Here is an 18,662-nt window from a genome sequence, read left to right as displayed (position 1 = left end):
TCTTCAGGGAGGGACAAGGAGGAGAGTGAAGAGATGAGGCTAGGAATGTTGACCTCTTTCAGGTGAGGGAGGAGGAGAGTGAAGAGATGAGGCTGGGGATGTTGACCTCTTTCAGGTGAGGGAGGAGGAGAGTGAAGAGATGAGGCTGGGGATGTTGACCTCTTTCAGGTGAGGGAGGAGGAGAGTGAAGAGATGAGGCTGGGGATGTTGACCTCTTTCAGGTGAGGGAGGAGGAGAGTGAAGAGATGAGGCTGGGGATGTTGACCTCTTTCAGGTGAGGGAGGAGGAGAGTGAAGAGATGAGGCTGGGGATGTTGACCTCTTTCAGGTGAGGGAGGAGGAGAGTGAAGAGATGAGGCTGGGAACGTTGAGCTCTTTCAGGTGAGGGAGGAGGAGAGCGAAGCGATGAGGCTGGGAATGTTGACCTCTTTCAGTATGCAAAAACTTGGGGAGAAAAGTTCAGTGGTACAGGCATTCTATTTGTTGGATAAAAATATTAGAAATTTTAAAATAAAATGTTTTGTGACTTAGTCCAAAATTCTAGAGGACACGGGCCTTTGTCCTTGGTTAGACTCTGTGTCCAAGAAACAAATAGCATCCCAAGAATCAACTCTCCCTCTCCCTGGGGACCTAGGTACCACATCTCTGTTCTGCTCTCTCAAGGATATCCAAGGCTCTGCTCACGACTGAAGCATGCACAGACAATGGTTGGTAACATTTGTCACATTTTTACATTGCTTTCCATGACTTTTGTCAACATGAAAGTGGAAACCAGACTCTCTACCATCGCATGAGTTGGGTTGTAAAAGTCATGGGTTTCTTGTTCTTTAGAATGGCTTTTCCTAGCAGTGGACTCCTCTGACTTTACAACCAATGGTGTGCTCCTGATTCAATCACTTAAATCACTCTGGGTGTTGGTTTATTGGTCTGTCCGGTGGGTGGGTGTAGACTAGATGATTAGTAAAGTTCCTTTATTAAATAAATCTGAAAACCCCTGTTGTACCCTCTCTAGCAAACAACATTCCTTCATTCAGTGTCTGTCTTCTCAGAGGTCAAACTAGTAATTATCCATCCCTTTTGCCTGTGTGTACGACATGCATAATTCATAGGTAGCCTTGCAAAATGGAAACGGAATGTCCATTCCCCAGTCCCCACATGACTAGTGCTCATGCACCAGAAAGTTTACCAGGGACAAATTCTGTTTTTCTTCCACCACCAGCCCCTCTCATTTCTACCAGCCCCCAAGGCGTCTATATAATAATCAATTGCAAGACTATTTATCACCTGTTTATACAATGTTAGCTCTTGTAGTTCCATAGCCTCATGTGACAGCTAAGGAAACTGAGGCTCAGAGAGGTCGCTGACTTTCCCAAAGCCATACAGACATGCCATGGGGCGGGAACGAAACTGCAGTTTCTGAACACGAGCTGAGATTCCTTCCCCAACCTCTTGTTGCTTCTATTTTGCCAAGTGCTAACTGTGCCCTGCAAATTATAAGATGTCTAAAAATACGTTTTGAGGATGATGATGGAGAACTCTGAAAAGAAGTTTTTTTGTTTTGTTTTTAAATACGCCCTCATAGATCCAATGCAGTTGAAACAGCGATCAAAGCCAATTTCCCTAGAAACACCAGATCGAAAACACGTGGTGAGGCTCTGATCTGTAGTGCTTCATCGTAAACAATACATTTTACGATCCCTGAAAAATAAAAAGGAAAGACTCAAAAGAACATTCTGGGCCTGTCACGGTTGTTTTTCATCCCTTTCATCACTAGATGTCCCCTTGGTTAGCAAACCCCATCTGGAGGGCTGCGTCCCTGCACATCCTTCCTGGAGGGCAGGTGCGGGGAAGAGTCCTCCGCAGTGGGAAGCTTCCTGCCCGGTGGGCCGGGCAGGGGCGGGGCTTCCTGAAGGGGCGGGGCTTGTGTGCTGGCAGAGCCGCTCGTCTGACACAGAGGAAGAGCCATCCTTGAGCTAAGAGGACTGGCTGTAATTAGCATGGAGAGATTAAATATGAAAGGAACACTGTCAAAAACCCATTTCCACCACAGGAAATGAGCGTGGCCTAGAATAGATGCAGAGCATGATTAAACTGCAGGACGGGCTCGGGAGGGAGGGTGAGCCGGCACACATCTCCCGGGGGCCGCCCCAGACCTATGCTTGGGACCACTGCTGAGTCAGATCCATGGAGGCGGTTCTCTGCAGATGATGCGGAGAAACAGGATGCTAGGCGTCTTTGTGAGTAGGCTCCTACTGTAACGATCCAAAGCCATTTTCAATACTTAATGTCTGGTTTCTAGGGCCCCATGGGAGCCACAGCTCTGGGTACCCCCACTACTAGGCCACACTTAATCATCAGTCTGTTGTCTGGATTCCTGCCCTTTAGGAACTCAGGGTCTAGTGGGAGGCACTCACACTCGTGGAGAAATAAAACCCTGTGCAAGGGCTTTCAGAGCTGTGGCTGCTGGGGGAAAGAGATGTGGCTGTGTTGGGGAAACTTTCCTGGAGGGCCTCGAAGGATGAGTGAGCCTGCCAGCTGGATAAAGGGAGGCATGCTAGCATCGGGCACAGAGTGCGAAGGGTGCCGCATGCACGCCTCGGAGAGCGGCTGGAGGGCTGGCAGCCGGGAGGCTGGTGGGAGAAGAGCTGCACAGTTAGCCTGCAGGTCAGACACTGAGGGCTGCAGGGTTTGAATGGATCCTTTGATAGCCTTAAACAGACTGGTCTCAGGAAGGCAACCCTGGGGCAGAGTGAAGGGCAGGAGAGGTGGAGGCTGGAGGCAAGGAGGCCTGTTGGTGGAGGGCTGCAGTAAGCTCAGGGAGGAGGTGGAAGCCTCAGAGACAGTCTGGCAGGACGCCCAAGTGGTATTTCTGACCCAGTGTCTATGGGTTTTGGGACCAGCTGGCTGGGGATGGAGGAGGACAGGGAGGAGTGATGATCTCAGCTCGCCAGTTTGGAAGACTGCACGGGTGCTTCTGAGGAAGCTGAGAGTTCCGTGTTGAGGCTTGTGGCCTGGAGGCACACGTGGAAAATTTAGTAGGGATGTCCAGGTTGCTGGAAATGGAGGGGTGGAGCTCAGTCCAACTTGGTGAGAGATTTGTGGATTTTTGGAGGCCGGGGAGTGGCTGAAGCTCTCGAGACAGGTGAAGGTGGCCAGATCACTCAGAGCTTTTAAAGGCTGTGTGAGCTATTTAAAGTCTGAGCTGCCCACCAGATCCTCACACCTCTTTGCAAGTGTAATGAGTGACAGTGACAAGGGTTGAGGTCCAGCTTCTTTTCCCCGCCATAAAGATCCTGCTTCCAGTGCTGACTGAGCCATCCAGGGTCCCACAGAGGCCAAGTCCTGGCAGTAAAGAATGTGGAGACCCATACGGGCAGCGGGCAGACAGCCCGAGAAGGCCAGAGGCGGATGCCAGGTGTGTGCAGATGTTACCTGGAGCACTGACATCAAACCTGCAAAGGGGTCCAAGGTCAGGATTCCTATTCTCGGGGAGGGTGTAGGGAGCAGGGCAGGAGCTCGGGAGCAGGGGAGGAGGACTGAGGCAGATACTCCAGCATGGGGAGCAAAACAGGACTCTGTTTCCTGGTACTGGGGTATGAGGCAGAAGGCCCAGTGTTCAGAGTAAGGTTAGGGAGAGTCAGAGTAGCCCTGCAGCTGGCTCACTGGATGCTGGCTGCCAAGTTACTTATTGGTCCTTCCATTTCTCCTGCAGTGGGAGGCTAGATTTAGAGTTTTAGACTTGCACTGTCCAATATGATAGCTGCTAGCCCCATCTGGATATTTATTTATTCATTTTTTTAGAGACAGGGTCTCGCTCTGTTGCCCAGGTTGGAGTGTAGTAGTATGGTCATAACTCACTGCTGTCTCAACATTTCAGGCTGAAGTGATCCTCCTGCCTCGGCCTCCTGAGTAGCTGGGACTACAGCATGTACCACCACACCCAGTTAATTTTTAAATTATTTTTTAGAGATGGGGCTATTGTTATGTTCCCCAGGTTGGTCTCACATTCTTGGCCTCAAGCAATCCTCCTGCCTCAGCCTTTTAAAGTGCTGGGATTACAGGCTATGAACCACTGTGCCCTATTTCATGTGGCTATTTAACTTTATTTATTTACTTATTTAGAGACTGTGTCTCACTCTGTCACCCAAGCTGGAGTGCAGTGGCACGATCTCGGCTCACTGCAACTTCTGCTTCCCAGGTTCAAGCGATTCTCCTGTCTCAACCTCCTGAGTAGCTGGGATTACAGGTGTATGCCACCATGACTGGCTAATTTTTGTAATTTTACTAGAGATGGGGTTTCACCATGTTGGCCAGGCTGGTCTCTAGCTCCTGACCTCAAGTGATCTCCCCGCCTCAGCCTCCCAAAGTGCTGGCATTACAGGCATAAGTCACTGCGCTTGGCCTTAAATTTAATTTTTAATTAACAAAACTTAAAAGAAATTAAATTCAGGTTCTCATTTGTACTAACTACATTTCCAGTACTCAGTAGCGACTTGTGGCTAGTGTATGGGACAGCGCAGATGCAGAACAGTTCCCGCCATGGCAGGAAGTTCAGTTGTATCGCGCTGGGCAGTGCTGAGCTCTGGCCTTCGGGGTGGAGTGATGGGAGTCACTGGGGCAGGATATTCCTGACACTTCAGAGGTCAGGAAGCAGAGAGGTCCTAGAGTCAGCTGTGTTTTGTGGTGGGATGTAAGAGGCAGCAACAGTACTGCCGTCCCTCGCTTCTGCATAACACTCGTGGTTGCTCTCTTCCATGTGCCAGGATTCCTGAAAGCCTCATGGACACTCCTTTAAAGCACTTCCTCCAAAGAAGGCCTTGTAAAAATACACACGTGATTTTAAAATGTTCATGCACTTGGATCCGATGATTCTACTTCTGGAAATGTATCCAAAGGATATACTCATAGATATTCAAATAGAGATCCGTAAAAGGGATATTCTACATTACATTATGATTTTTCTCGGGTCAGATTTAGGTGGGGTATGCTTTACATACAATAAAATGGATCCTTATACGGTAGACAGCTGGATGAATTTTGCCAAACATATATAGTCGTATAACCACCCCCATAATAGAAAAACTTCCCATCATTCCAAAAAGTTCACCCATGCTACCCTTTGTGGTCAGTCCCCTCCTGCAATCCCTAGCCCCTGGCAGCGCTGATCCACTTTGCAGCTTGTAGTTTTGTCTTTTGCGAACGTCACACAGATGGAATTACAGATGTGGCCATCTGCACCTGGCTTCTGCCACTTAGCAAATGTTTTTCGATGCATCCATGGTATTGCATTCACAGGTGGTTTGTTCCTTTTTTGGTGAGTAGTATTCCAGTGTGTTGTCATGGGTTTGTTGACCCGTTGTCCTATCGGTGGGCCTTTGGGATGTTTCTGGTGTCTGGCAATCAGGAATAAAGCAGCTAAAACATTCATGGGCAGGTCTGTGTGGACGACGGGGTGCAGACCTGCAAATGAATGTTGCTCTGCACATGAATGGTTCCAGGAGTCGAATCATTTATATACAGAAGTGAGGGAAGGCAGTACTGTTGCTGCCTCTTACATCCCACCACAAAGCATGAGTGACTGTGGAACCACCCTGGTCAATCCAGCAGGCAAGGGCAGGGGCAGAGCCACCAGACACACAACTCAGTAGACTGTGGGTAAGGAAGCCCCTCAGGACAGCTGGGAATGGAGCGGGCCCCAGAACACAACAGACGTCCCAATATAATACAGAAATGTATAAACGCTCATTGATCAATGGGTGCAAATATGTAGTCAGATAGAAGAAATGAGACATAGCACTCGATAGATCCGTAGAGTGACCATACTTGACAATAATCTATTGCACAACTTGAAATAGCTAGAAGAGAATAATTCAAATGTTCCCAGCATAAAGGAAAGATAAATATTTAAGGTGACAGATACCCCAATTCCCTGACTTGACCTTTATACAATATAGCAATGTATCAAAATATCACATATGCCCTGAAAATATGTACGGCTCTTATGTAACACTGAAAAAGATTAAAAGAAGATTTAAAAAATGTTTTAAACTGGGAGCTTTTTATAATGGGCACCTGCTACTTTTCAAATGGGAGACAGGAGCAGTAGAACATTACATTGCACAAGAAAAAACCCATTTTCTGAGAAAGATAAGAACATTCTGGCGAGTCCTGGCTGAAGATATAAGCACTCGTGACTCCATTCATGTTGGCTGTCTCCCAGGACCAGAGGGCAAGGCTACGAGAAGAGCCCAGGGACCTCGGTCTGTGGAAGGTTAGAGACAGAAAGAGGCCGAGAACACTGGGACCTCGGGGAGGGCGGAGCTTGGGGAGGGCTGAGAGCATGAATTCACTTCTTATGTTCTTTCTTGTTGTTTTTTGCATTATAAATATATTTTGCTATCCATGAATATAGCACTTGACATTTACTAAATATTTATAATTCTTCTCATTTTTACTTCCTGAGGCAATTTTAATTGAAAAAAATGTTTCCAGCTTTACTGAGGTATGATTAACAAATACAAATCATGTATATTTAGTGTACACAATGTGATCTTTTGATATATATATATACACACACACATTGTGAATATATACACAAACTAATTAACATATCCATTACCTCCCATAGTTACCGTGTGTGTGTGTGTGTGTGTGTGTGTGCTGAGAACACTTCAGCTGGTGACTGTAGCTAATAATAATGCATGTGTACTTTAAATTTGCCAAGAGAGCAGATCAAAAGTGTTCCTCTGTTGCCCAGGACAGCCCTGAAGGAGGTTTGAAAGCACGGCCATGCTGCTCCTAACAGAGCCCACATCCATTAGATTTGCTGTTTTAAAACTTTTGTTTCCGTAGAGATTTATACCTCACACCTCCCCTAAACACACAGAATTCTTTCAGCTGAAAACTTGAACGATTTACCTAACTCTACTGTTTTCATTCTTATCATTGTATAGACATAATTTTCTCCAGTTGTAATCAACAAGTATGTGTCTTTGTTCTTTTTATTCATACACACTTTTCCACATATTGACAGAGTCCACATATTTTTATTATTTTATTTTATTTTATTTTATTTTAATTTGTTTTGGAGACAGAGTCTCAATGTCACCCAGCCTGGAGTGCAGTGGTGCGATCTCAGCCCACTGCAACCTCCACCTCCCAAGCTCAGGTGATCCTCCTGCCTCAGCCTCCCTCCCAAGTAGCTGGGACCACAGGTATGTGCCACCACGCTCGGCTAATTTTTTGTATTTTTGGTAGAGATAGGGTTTCCTCATGTTGGCCAGGCTGGTCTCAAACTCCTGAGCTCAAGGGATCTTCCTGCCTCGGCCTCCCAAAGTACTGGGATTACAGGAGTAAGCCACCACACCTGGCCTACATATTATTTCAATGACTTTATATTCTTTTGCAGGTATGTCTGGGCATTTGAATTGTTTACAGATATTTTTGCTATTTTGAAAAACATAACTTCAAACTATGCATCTGACAAAGGTCTAAATTAGCATCTATAAGGAACTTAAATTCACACACACAAAAAACAACCCCATTAAAAAGTGGGCAAAGGATATGAACAGACACTTCTCAAAAGAAGACATACATGCAGGCCACAAGCATATGAAAGAAAGCTCAACATCACTGACCATTAGAGAAATGCAAATCAAAACCACAATTAGATACCATCTCACACCAGTCAGGATGGCTATTATTAAAAAGTCAAAAAATAACAGATGCTGGTGATGTTGCGGAGAAAAGAGAACACTTATACACTGTTGGTGGAAGTGTAAATTAGTTCAATCATTGTGGAAAGCAGTATGGCGAGTCCTCGAAAAGCTAAAAGCAGAACTACCATTCCACACAGCAGTCCCGTTACTGGGTATATACCCAGAGCAATAGAAATCACTCTACCATAAAAACACATGCATGCAAATGTTCATTGCAGCACTATTCACAATAGCAAAGACATGGAATCAACCTAAATGCCCATCAATGACAGATTGGATAAAGAAAATATGGTACATATACATCACGGAATATTATGCAGCCATAAGAAAGAATGAGATCATGTCTTTTGCGGGAGCGTGGAAGGAGCTGGAGGCTATCATCCTTAGCAAACTAACACAGGAACAGAATATGAAATACCACATGTTCTCACTTATAAGTGGGAGCTAAATGATAAGAACTTGTGAACACACAGAAGGAAACAACAGACAATGGGATCTACTCGAAGGGGGAGGGTGGGAAGAGGGAGAGGAGAAGAAACAATCACTACTGGGTCCTGGACTTAATACCTGGGTGATGAAATGATCTGTACAATAAACCCCCATGACATGTGTTTACCTGTGTAACAAACCTTCACATGTACCCCCAAATCTAAAATAAAAATTAAAGAAAAAAGAAAAGCATAACTTGAAATAATTTAAAAATAGGGCTTGTTCCCGTTTTGGTCGATAATAACTATACTCTTTTAAAAACCACTTTAATGTGTTTTGTTTCCTATTACAAAACTAAAATATGTTTATTGTAGACGTTTTAGAAAATACAAGCTACTTGGCATGTTTACTTACAGTCTACTTGGGGCACAATTACAGATTCATTTTTTATTTTTTGGTTAACTGTCTGAGACTTGGCTCATTGCACTTGGGGTCTCCTTTTCCCTCAATTGCATGATAATCCCAGGGCTCGAGAAGCGTGGGTTCTTATTCCAAATGCAAGACACAGAGGATGCCGGGGAGCCTAAGCAGCCCTCTGGGGCCCGGCTGACCTGCTGTCCTGCCCTCTTACTAGCTACAGTGTTGTTGTAGAAAATTGGTGTGGATCAGCCAGGCACGGTGGCTCACTCCTGTAATCCCAGCACTTTGGGAGGCCAAGGCAGGTGGATTATGAGGTCAGGAGTTCGAGACCAGCCTGGCTAACACAGTGAAACCCCGTCTCTACTAAAAATGTAAAAAGTTAGCTGGGCATAGTGGTAGGCACCTGTAGTCCCAGCTACTTGGGAGGCTGAGGCAGGAGAACCATTTGAACCTGGGAGGAGGATGTTGCAGTAAGCTGAGATCACGGCACTGCACTCCAGCCTGGGCAACAGAGTGATACTCTGTCTCAAAAAAAAAAAAAAAAAAAAGAAAAGAAAAAAAGAAAAGAAAATTGGTGTGGATCCTAGCGCAGAAGTTTCCCACACAAGTCACGGTGATGCCAGCAATCAGGCTTCCAAAGCTACTAGTGTTTTGTTTTTGTTTTTAAGCCTACACTCATAACTTAGCCACCGCTTCCAAAAGAGGGTGCCAAGTCTAGCAGGGAGCCCTGGCTGAGCCACGCCCTGGGTGAGTGTCAGCCATGCCCTGTGGAACTACTGGATCCATTTGCTGAGCTCTCATCACCTGTCTTGACTTCTTCCCCAATGAATTGGAACCATCGCAATTTGTCTAGAATGTTTTAATAAGGTCGATCTTTAAAAGGGAGCCTCAGTGATTCCCTATACAGATTTTCCTTTCCTCCCACCCCACACCCCAGAGCTTTATACACCTGAAAACTCACTACTTCCCAGTTATTCAGCTACAGTTGGATAAGAGACCCAATTCTAACCCATGAGACATCGGATAAAGTTTTCTGTGATTTCTGGGGAAGTTTTTCTTTCTTGATAAAGAGACAGAAGATGCCATCATTCTTTCTTTTTCCCTTTTCCTCTTTAAAGGTAGACGTGGTGTCTGGAGCTACGGTAGCCATTACGTGATCACGAGGTGACAGACACGAGCCAACAGGGAGAGATTTTCACAGAGCCACTGGACCAATATCAATAACCACCTACACCTGACTATGTGTTAGGCTGAAGCCACTCTGAGTTGGGGTTTCTGTTAATTGCGGCTGAACCCATTCTTAACTAATATTTTAATTATTAGAAATGAATTTGCAATAAAAAACTTGTGGTTAAATCTTTGTACATAGTTTTATAGAATATATTCACGTAAGAAAAAGTGGGGGATGTTCTGGGCTGAATTGTGTTCCCTCTGACACACAAATTTATCTGTGGAAGTCCCAACCTCCAGTACTTCAGAATGTAGCCATATTTGGAGATAAATTCTTTAAAGAGTTTATTTAGCTAAGTTAAAATGAGGCCTTTAGGGTGGCCCTAATCTAATATGGCTGGTGTCCTTTTAGGAAGAGGAAATTTAGACACAAATGTGCAACCACACACAGAGGAAAGACTATGTAAAGACACAGCAAGAAGGTGGGCTGGGTGCAGTGGCTCATGCCTGTAATCCTAGCACTTTGAGAGGCCAAGTTGGGTGGATCATTTGAGGTCAGAAGTTCAAGACCAGCCTAGACAACATGGTGAAACCCTGCCTCTACTAAAAATACAAAGATTAGCCAGGCGCAGTGGCACATGCCTGTAATCCCAGCTACTCGGGAGGCTGAGGCAGGAGAATCGCTTGAACCCAGGAGGTGGAGGTTGCAGTGATCAGAGATTATACCACTGCACCCTAGCCTGGGTGACAGAGGGCAATTCCGTTTCAAAAAAAAAAAAAAGAAGAAGAAGAAGGTGGCCATCCACAAGCCAAGGAAAAGGGCCTTAGAGGAAATCAACATCACAGATGCCTTTTTTTTTTTCCCTTTTTAAAAGACAGGTTCTGCCATCATACCTGACTGCAGCCTTGAACTCCTGGGCTCAAGTGATCCTCCCACCTCAGCCTCCACACCTGGCTAATTTATTTATTTTTATTTTCAAGATGGGGGTCTCACTATGTTGCCCAAGCTGGTCTCAAACTCTTGGCCTCAAGTAATCCTTCTGCCTCAGCCTCCCAAAGTACTGGGATTACAGACATGGGCCATCACACCTGACTGCTGATACCTTGATCTCAGACTTCTTGCCTCCAGAACTGTGAGAAAATATCTGTTGTTTAAGCCACCCAACCTGTGGTACTGTGTGTGTGTGGCAGCCCTAGCAAACTAATACATGAGACCAAAAATATTTTTCTTATCTGTAAAATAAGAATAATCATATTATAAAGTACTTAGGTGGATTAAATGAAATAATGTATTAAAACATACAGATTGATATGTGATATACAGTAAACGTTTAGTAAATGATGGCTATTACTACCAGGAAACCTGAAGACAAAATTTTCTGGACAGCTCTTTCCTGTCAACTCTTCCAAAAATTAACTGAGGACCTTACTGGCCTCAAAAAGGACCACTGAGTTCAAGAGAGCGGTGACGTTATTGCAGCAGAGTGGGTGCTGTGTGGTAATCAGACCCTTTTCTTCTCCTGTGGAGGTGCAGGAAGGATGCCTTTCCCAGCTTCTCCCTCACGCCTCTCGGTGGTACCACGTGGGTCACTCTTGCTGTGGAAGGTGAGCAGGAGTGCCACGCCACTTCCAGTTTGTGGCTGTGTAGATCAGGCGCCTTCTCTGTCTTCTCTCTCTTTTCCACTCACATGACTAGAGGGAAGGAACTCCAAGATGGTGAAATACCAAGAAGGAAGGAGACCCTGAATGATTTTGGAGGAGGACCAGGCAGGAAAGCCACCTGACCCACAAGAGCAAGACAGAATCCTAGGCTGAGTGAAGCCATTGAGATTTCAGGATTTATCCTTAGGGCAGTTGCCTTTGCTTACTCTGACTAATACATTCAATGTTCTCCTCTATGAACTCCTGACAATACAACACTATTTCCAGTGAGTGAAGTGTTCAGAGAGAAGGGTGTGTGCAAATTCATGGCTAAGTTTCAATCAATCCGCTATAAATTGATATGGTTTGGGGCAAATGGGAAGAAGAGGATATTCAGTTGTTGTTATTTATATTGTCATGTATAGGATGCTGTTATTTCCTTGATTCTCTCTTTGGGCAAAGAGCAGACTCATAGTCAGAGGATAAGTCTGAGAGCAGATAGGAAATGAATTCCACAGTCATCTTTATATATTGGTCTCTTTTCAGGCCCAGCCCGGTGAGATTGGATCTGATTGTTTGTTGGTGTCATTTATGTCTGCAATAGATGTCTAAGAATACAGCATAAAGATGCCCAGGTGCTCAGCCCTGCACTGAGCTGGAGAGAGGGCCGAAGGCTCACCTTTCATGCATTGCCATGGACCTCGCAGCCACGGAGCAGGGAGGGGTTGACAACACCAGGAGCTCAGCCTGACACCTTCCACTCATGTCTCCTTGGACCCTTCCTGTGCTAATTATGATCCTTCTTGGAAATAAAAAAACCAAACATTTGATGGCAGATACAGACAATGAAATCCTATCCAGCTTTAAAAAGGAAGAGTATTCTCACACATGCTACAGTGTGGATGAGCCTTGAGGACATCATGCTGAGTGAAATCAGCCAGCTACAAAGGACAAACACTGTGGGATTCCACTCATATGAGGTTCCTAGAAGAGCTGAATTCATAAATACCAAAAACAGAAAGGTGGTTGCCAGGGGCTGGAGGGAGGGAGGGAGGGAGGGAGGGAGGGAGGAATGGGGAGTGAATGGGACAGAGTTTCAGTTGGGAAGATGAGAAAGCTCTGGAGATGGGTGGTGGTGATGGTAGCACAACAATGTGAACATACTTAACACCACCAAACTGCTCATTTAATAATGGTTAAAATGGTAAAATTTGTGTTAAGTATTGTTTACCATAATAAAACTTAAAAAAAAAAAAAAAACCAGAAACCATTTGCACAGCCTCTCTTACATGGAGGAAGGTGACCTGGAGGGGTAGAGAAACATGGTTAGTGTCATGGGAACACAAAGGAATGTGACAATCCTGTCTTTGAGGAGCTTGCAGGTTGTGGGGGGAGAGATGGATTTGACAACAATAATTGGGAAAACGCAGATGCAGAAGGAGGGAAAGAGGGAGGCTGAATCAGAACTCAGAGGAAGGAGCTGTTGGAGTCTGAGGGCTCAGGGCAGGAATTCTGGAAGAAGAAATGCTTGCCTGGGGCTCCCAAGGTGTATTAGTCTGTTTTTAAACTGCTGATAAAGACATACCTGAAGCTGGGAAATTTACAAAAGAAAGAGGTTTATTGGACATACAGTTCCATGTGGCCTGGGAGGCCTCACAATCATGGTGGAAGGTGAAAGGCACGTCTCACATGGTGGCAGACAAGAGAAGAGAACTTGTGCAGGGAAACTCTCCTTTTAAAAATCATCATATCCTGTGAGAGTTATTCACTATCATGAGAACAGCACAGGAAAGACCAGTCCCTATGATTCAATTACCTCCCACTGGGTGCCTCGCACAACACGTGTGAATCCACAATTAGATTTTGGTGAGGACACAGCCAAACCATATCACATGGTCTGGTGGGATCTTCATTTTGAAGAGTGGGAGTGAGGCTGAGCTCAGCGAGGTGGGGACCAGAGCAAAACACTTGCTGGGGGCTGGTGCTGAGGCCCTGGAGGAGCAACCTAGGCAGAAGAGTGGGTTCCTAAGGAGAGCGGAGGGAGGTTGTGGTGGCTACAGACCATGGGAGTCCTGACTTTTTTTTTTTTTTTTAATGAACTTTCTAATTTTGGAATAAATTTAGAATTACCAAAAAGTTGCAAAGATAATACAGAGAGGTCCCATATACCCCTCAGCCAGTTTCCCCTAGGGTTAAGATCTTACATTACTGTGGTACATTTGTACAACTAATGAGCCAATATTGATATATTCTTAACTAAAGTCCTCACGTTATTAAGATTTCATTAGTTTTCCCTACTGTCCTTTTGCAGGATTCCATCCAGAATACCCAACTTGCACCCATCCAAAGTCGCAAAGCTATCCCAGTACACTCCACAATCAGTTTCCCTTATTATTATGAATATCTCATATTAGGGTGGTACATTTGTTACAATTAATGAACCAGTATTGATACATTATCATTAATAAAAGTCCATGCTGGATTCAGATCTCATGAAATTTGTACCTAACACCCCTTTTCTGTTCCAGGACCCCACACTGCATTTAGTTGTCACGCCTCCCTCGACTCCCCTTGATGTGACAGCTTGTCAGACTTCCCTTGATTTTGATGACCCAGACAATTTGAGGAGTCCTGATCAGGGATTTTGTAGTACAATCCTTAATTTGGGTTGATTTGATATTTTTCTCATGATATTTTTCCATTCAGCTCTCACAGGGGTTCTGAGTTTTTGAAGAAAGCATTGAGGTCCAGTACCCCACTCCTCACACTGCACATCAGTACCCCGCTCCTCACACCGTACATCGGTTTGCCTTCTAGCTTCTGCGTTATCTTCATCACCTGGCCAGAGGATTGGTTCTCCACTGTAAAGTTATTTTTTCCATTTCCTGCACTCTAGTCTTTGGAGGTAGGCATTGGACGGTTTTGAGTAAAGAACATGACTTGATGAAAGTGGCATTATGGGATGAAAAGTCCCTCCATGGCTGATGTGCTGGGCGGGAACATCTCGACCTGCAATAGCACTGATGCTGGACTACATGCTGCATGCCACAGACTTCACACATATGGCAGCATTTGATCCTCCTGTTGACTCCCAGTTGAAAGATGAGGAAGTGGAGGCACTGGGAGGTTAAATAACCTGTTAAAGGTCATGCAACCAGTGAGTGATCACCCTGGGATCTGAACCTGAGGAGTGTGGCTCCAAATCCATGTTCTCACCATGTCCCTTGGTGATGGATTAGCACAATGAATTCAGACTGTGTGGAGCATCGGGATTTACATTCGAAGTCAGATTTTCCAGTCTCACCTCCAAGATTTGGTGTCAGCAGGTGTATGGCAAGACCCAGCCCTTTGTACCTTAGCCAGTTCCCAGGAGACTCATGAGGCCCAGTCTGTACCCAGCAGATTCAAGAACGAGGCTGGAGGTTGAGAGGCCCTTTGGAACCTGCTAGTGACCATTTGGGTCATCACCCAGGGAGGCCTGACCCAAGGGACAGTGTGAAAGGTGAGGACGACTGGAGAGGTGCTGCAGGAGGCTGCATGGCCTGGTCATGACTGGCTGTCAGGCAGTGAGGGGCAGACAACACTCAGCCTGGCCACGGAGGGATCGCAGTACCCAAAACAGAGATGCGGGACTCTGAAGGACCATGGAGGACAGACGATGAATGAGGCTTTGAACTTGTAGGAGGCATGGGAGGAAATACTCAGCAAGATGAGGGCAGCACCTGCAGGGTCTCCAGAGACCCAGGGGTGCCAACGATGTCCCAAGTATATGAGCTTTCTATGTGACAACACCACTGTAAAGGGCAGAACATTGGAAAATGCCCCCTATTTAGAGAAGGGGTCATAAAAAGGGGGGCTGCAGGAATGCGGAGCTCAGTTTGCCTCTCCCTCAAAATAAACCCAATTGAACCCCTGAACTTTTACCTTATAGGCAGAACCCCACTGTCAGTGAAAGACAAGATGGGAGCACCAGCCTTGAATGGTGCTCACAGGGACAAGGGGAATTTCCGGAGTCCCATAAAGGATGTCCCTCCACGGCGGTGACATCTAGTGCCTTGAAGGGTCTTGAATCCAGGAGGCTCCACCCTGCCTTGAGTCACTGATGTAGAGAAGCAATGCAGGTAGTTAAGTAGAAGGCAGCCTTGACGCCTGTGGTCTGAAGCCACTTCACAGCCCTGGACTCTGCAATGGGATTTGCAGCAGCCCTGGAAGGGAAGGCCAGGTTCCCAGTTACGGAGTCAGCTCAGTTGTGGGATCCTCGTGACCCAGAGTCCCAAGTGGCTTTGCTCTAGGGATCATCTCCCTCAGCCTGCACATACCCTGCCCCTGCCAGGCCAAGCCAGTGCCAGGACTTGTTTCTCAGCTGCCTCCTCACCGACCTGGAATAACCTTTCCCCTGTTCCCAGGGCCTGCCCTGCCCAGGAGTGTGGCCACTCCTTGCTTAGGAGGGGGGCACCTCCTCCAGCCCGTGGTTCTGAAAGAGGCCAGCTTGGGTGAGTCCAGGCAGCCTTTGCTTCTGGCAAATTTTGTCATTGACGAAGAGAAAGAAAACCCAACCCATACATTTCGTCTTCTTTTGCTGTAACTGATTTAGGCCAGTTGTAGAACTAAGAGTTTGACAGCCTAGTAGAGGGATGCAGAAAAAGCTTGAATAGATTGTCAGTTGATTTCCTCTAATATTCAGTTTCCACACTGTTAATATCAGCTCCTGTTTTTGGTGGGGAGAGGGGTCATTCTTTCCTTTTACTATCGAGTATCTCAAAAATGCAGAAAATTATGGAGTAATATGGAGAACAGGACTCATGATAAGCAACTGAGTTAAAATTGCTCATTCTGACATATTCGATTCAGATGTTTGAGAAAAGAAATATTACAGGTACCCTTTTGTGCCGCTGTGTTTCTGTCATTCTTCCCCAAAGCCAACTGGTATTTGGAATTCTATTACATCATTTCTGAAATAATTCGTAACCTTTTAAAAAATACTATTATATTAATGTCCCACCACAACTGTTAACAAGGCCAATATAGCAAATGAATTCCTCCTTCCTTCCTTCCTTCTTTCCTTCCTTTCTTCTTTTCCTTCCTTCCCTTCCTTCCTTCCCTTCCTTCCTTCCCTTCCTTCCTTCCTGTTTTTCCTTCCTTCCTTCCTGTTTTTCCTTCCTTCCTTTCTTTTTTCCTTCCTTCCTTCCTTTATTCCTTCCTCCTTCCTTCTTTCTTTTCCTTCCTTCCCTTCCTTTCTTTTCCTCTTTCCTTCTTTTCTTTGTTTCTTTTAGAGTGAGAATATTTAAAATCTACTCTCTTAGCAAATTTCAGGTACACAATGCAGTATCATTACCTCTAGTCACCATACTGTACATTAGACTGCCAGAACTCATTCATCTTAGAACTAGTAGTATCAACACTGTGATTCAACTTCAGTGTAAATTTGAAGCCATTAGATTCAAAGGCAGAGAGCAGCAGAAAATTGGTTCTTGTGAACAAACAAGTACGTTTTGAGGATGTGCCCTGAAGCAGAGATGAGCGCCCTGGCACTCATCCTGGCACTCCATCCCGGCACTCCATCCTGGCCAGCATACACTGGCTGCACTCCTGCGGTGTGCTGGACATACAAAGGCAACAAATACGGGCCTGATCTCGGATCTCTTAGTGCTTTGTACCCAGAGGAGATGGCTGTTACTCAAATACATACATCAATGCATGTAATTATATTCCATTACAGATTGAGACGTGGCACAGCTCTACAAAAACAAAGCCCTAGCTTAGACTAGAGGCAAAAAAAGAGTTTAGATTTCTTACCCTTTGGTTGCGACCCAGGACACGTGGCAAAAAGAAAACTCAACAGCAGGGCATTTTTAGAATTCGTGAAGCTCCATATTGTAAAGATACTTAACTTTAAAATATCAACTTCAATTCAGATTCTTGTCATTTCTCTATCTACAGATAGCATAGGACCTCACACGGGGAATGGAAGCAAATCCTACTTAAGCAACTCACAAACACAGACTTTGAAATAACCCACTATTCTCCAAGCACAGATTCATTCTCCATTTAGGGTCCTGCAACAAGAAGTCACCCGTAACTATTTCTGAAAAGGAAGCAGGCGGCACGTGCCCTGTGGACCAAGAGTTAGTGACTGACAGTGGGAGCGCTGACTGCTATCCAGGTAAAAGCCTACAGCGACGTCCTCTCCTTAAGGTTTTCTGAAAGAATGTAGGTCGCTAGCTGCCATCACAGTTCACTATTCACAGTGGCTGAAAGAGATCATGCCGTTTTTTGGTGGGTTTTGTTGTTGTTGTTGTTTTTTGTTTTGTTTTGTTTTTTACGGAGTCTCGCTCTGTGGCCCAGGCTGGAGTGAGTGGCGCCATCTTGGCTCCCTGCAAGCTCCGCCTCCCAGGTTCCCGCCATTCTCCTGCCTCAGCCTCCCCAGTAGCTGGGACCACAGGCGCTGCCACCATGCCCGGCTAATTTTTTGTATTTTTAGTAGAGACAGGGCTTCACCATGTTGGTCAGGCTGCTCTCCATCTCCTGACCTTGTGATCCGCCCGCCTCGGCCTCCCAAAGTGCTGGTTTCACAGGCGCGAGCCACTGCGCCCGGCCGCCATTTTTACTGTCATCCATTCATGGTGCGTAGCAGAGAGCAATCCATTCAATTCAACCTGCTAACACCTAGTTTCATTGCCTGAGTATTAAACTTAGTATTTAATGTTAAATTAAATCTGACTCTCAACTATTTCGCTACACTCCAGGTACTCCTCAGCTAAATCCATTGACACAAGTAGAAGGGAATTTAGACTTTAGTTAATCTAGTAGTTACCAAAGTTTTAGATCTCACAGGCTGATAAAATTTTACAAAGAAGAGTTGGGGCCGGGTGAGGTGGCTCACGCCTGTAATCCCAGTACTTTGGGAGGCCAAGGCGGGTGGATCACCCGAGATCAGGAGTTCAAGACCAGCCTGGCCAACATGGTTAAATCCTGTCTCTACAAAAATACAAAAATTAGCTGGGCATGATGGTGGGTTCCTGTAATCCCAGCTACTCAGGAGGCTGAGGCAGGAGAATCGCTTGAACCCAGGAAGCGGACGTTGCAGTGAGCTGAGATCCGGCCACTGCACTCCAGCCTGGGTGACAGAGCGAGACTTCGTCTCAAAAAAAAAAAAAAAAAGATTTGGAAGAACTGTATTGAGTTGCTAACTTTTTATTCACTCAGATGGAGTAATTAGAACACATATCACCCACTTTGCCACCGTGATAGAATTCACACGCAAAGTGAATTATAACAAAACAGA

At 45.6% G+C, this 18,662-nt stretch overlaps 1 long non-coding RNA gene across 1 annotated transcript; it reads left to right on the top strand.

Moving 5' to 3' along the window:
• Positions 1 to 1,888: 1,888 nt before the first annotated feature.
• Positions 1,889 to 16,214, top strand: LOC114678456 (uncharacterized). Its single transcript, XR_003729900.2, has 4 exons — positions 1,889 to 2,236; positions 3,290 to 3,414; positions 9,685 to 11,341; positions 11,924 to 16,214. It is a non-coding gene; the product is annotated as an uncharacterized LOC114678456 (long non-coding RNA).
• Positions 16,215 to 18,662: the final 2,448 nt, after the last annotated feature.

Source organism: Macaca mulatta, chromosome 5 (genome assembly GCF_049350105.2).
Source record: "Macaca mulatta isolate MMU2019108-1 chromosome 5, T2T-MMU8v2.0, whole genome shotgun sequence".
NCBI lineage: Eukaryota > Metazoa > Chordata > Mammalia > Primates > Cercopithecidae > Macaca > Macaca mulatta.
This window is presented reverse-complemented; position numbering and strand designations above follow the sequence as displayed.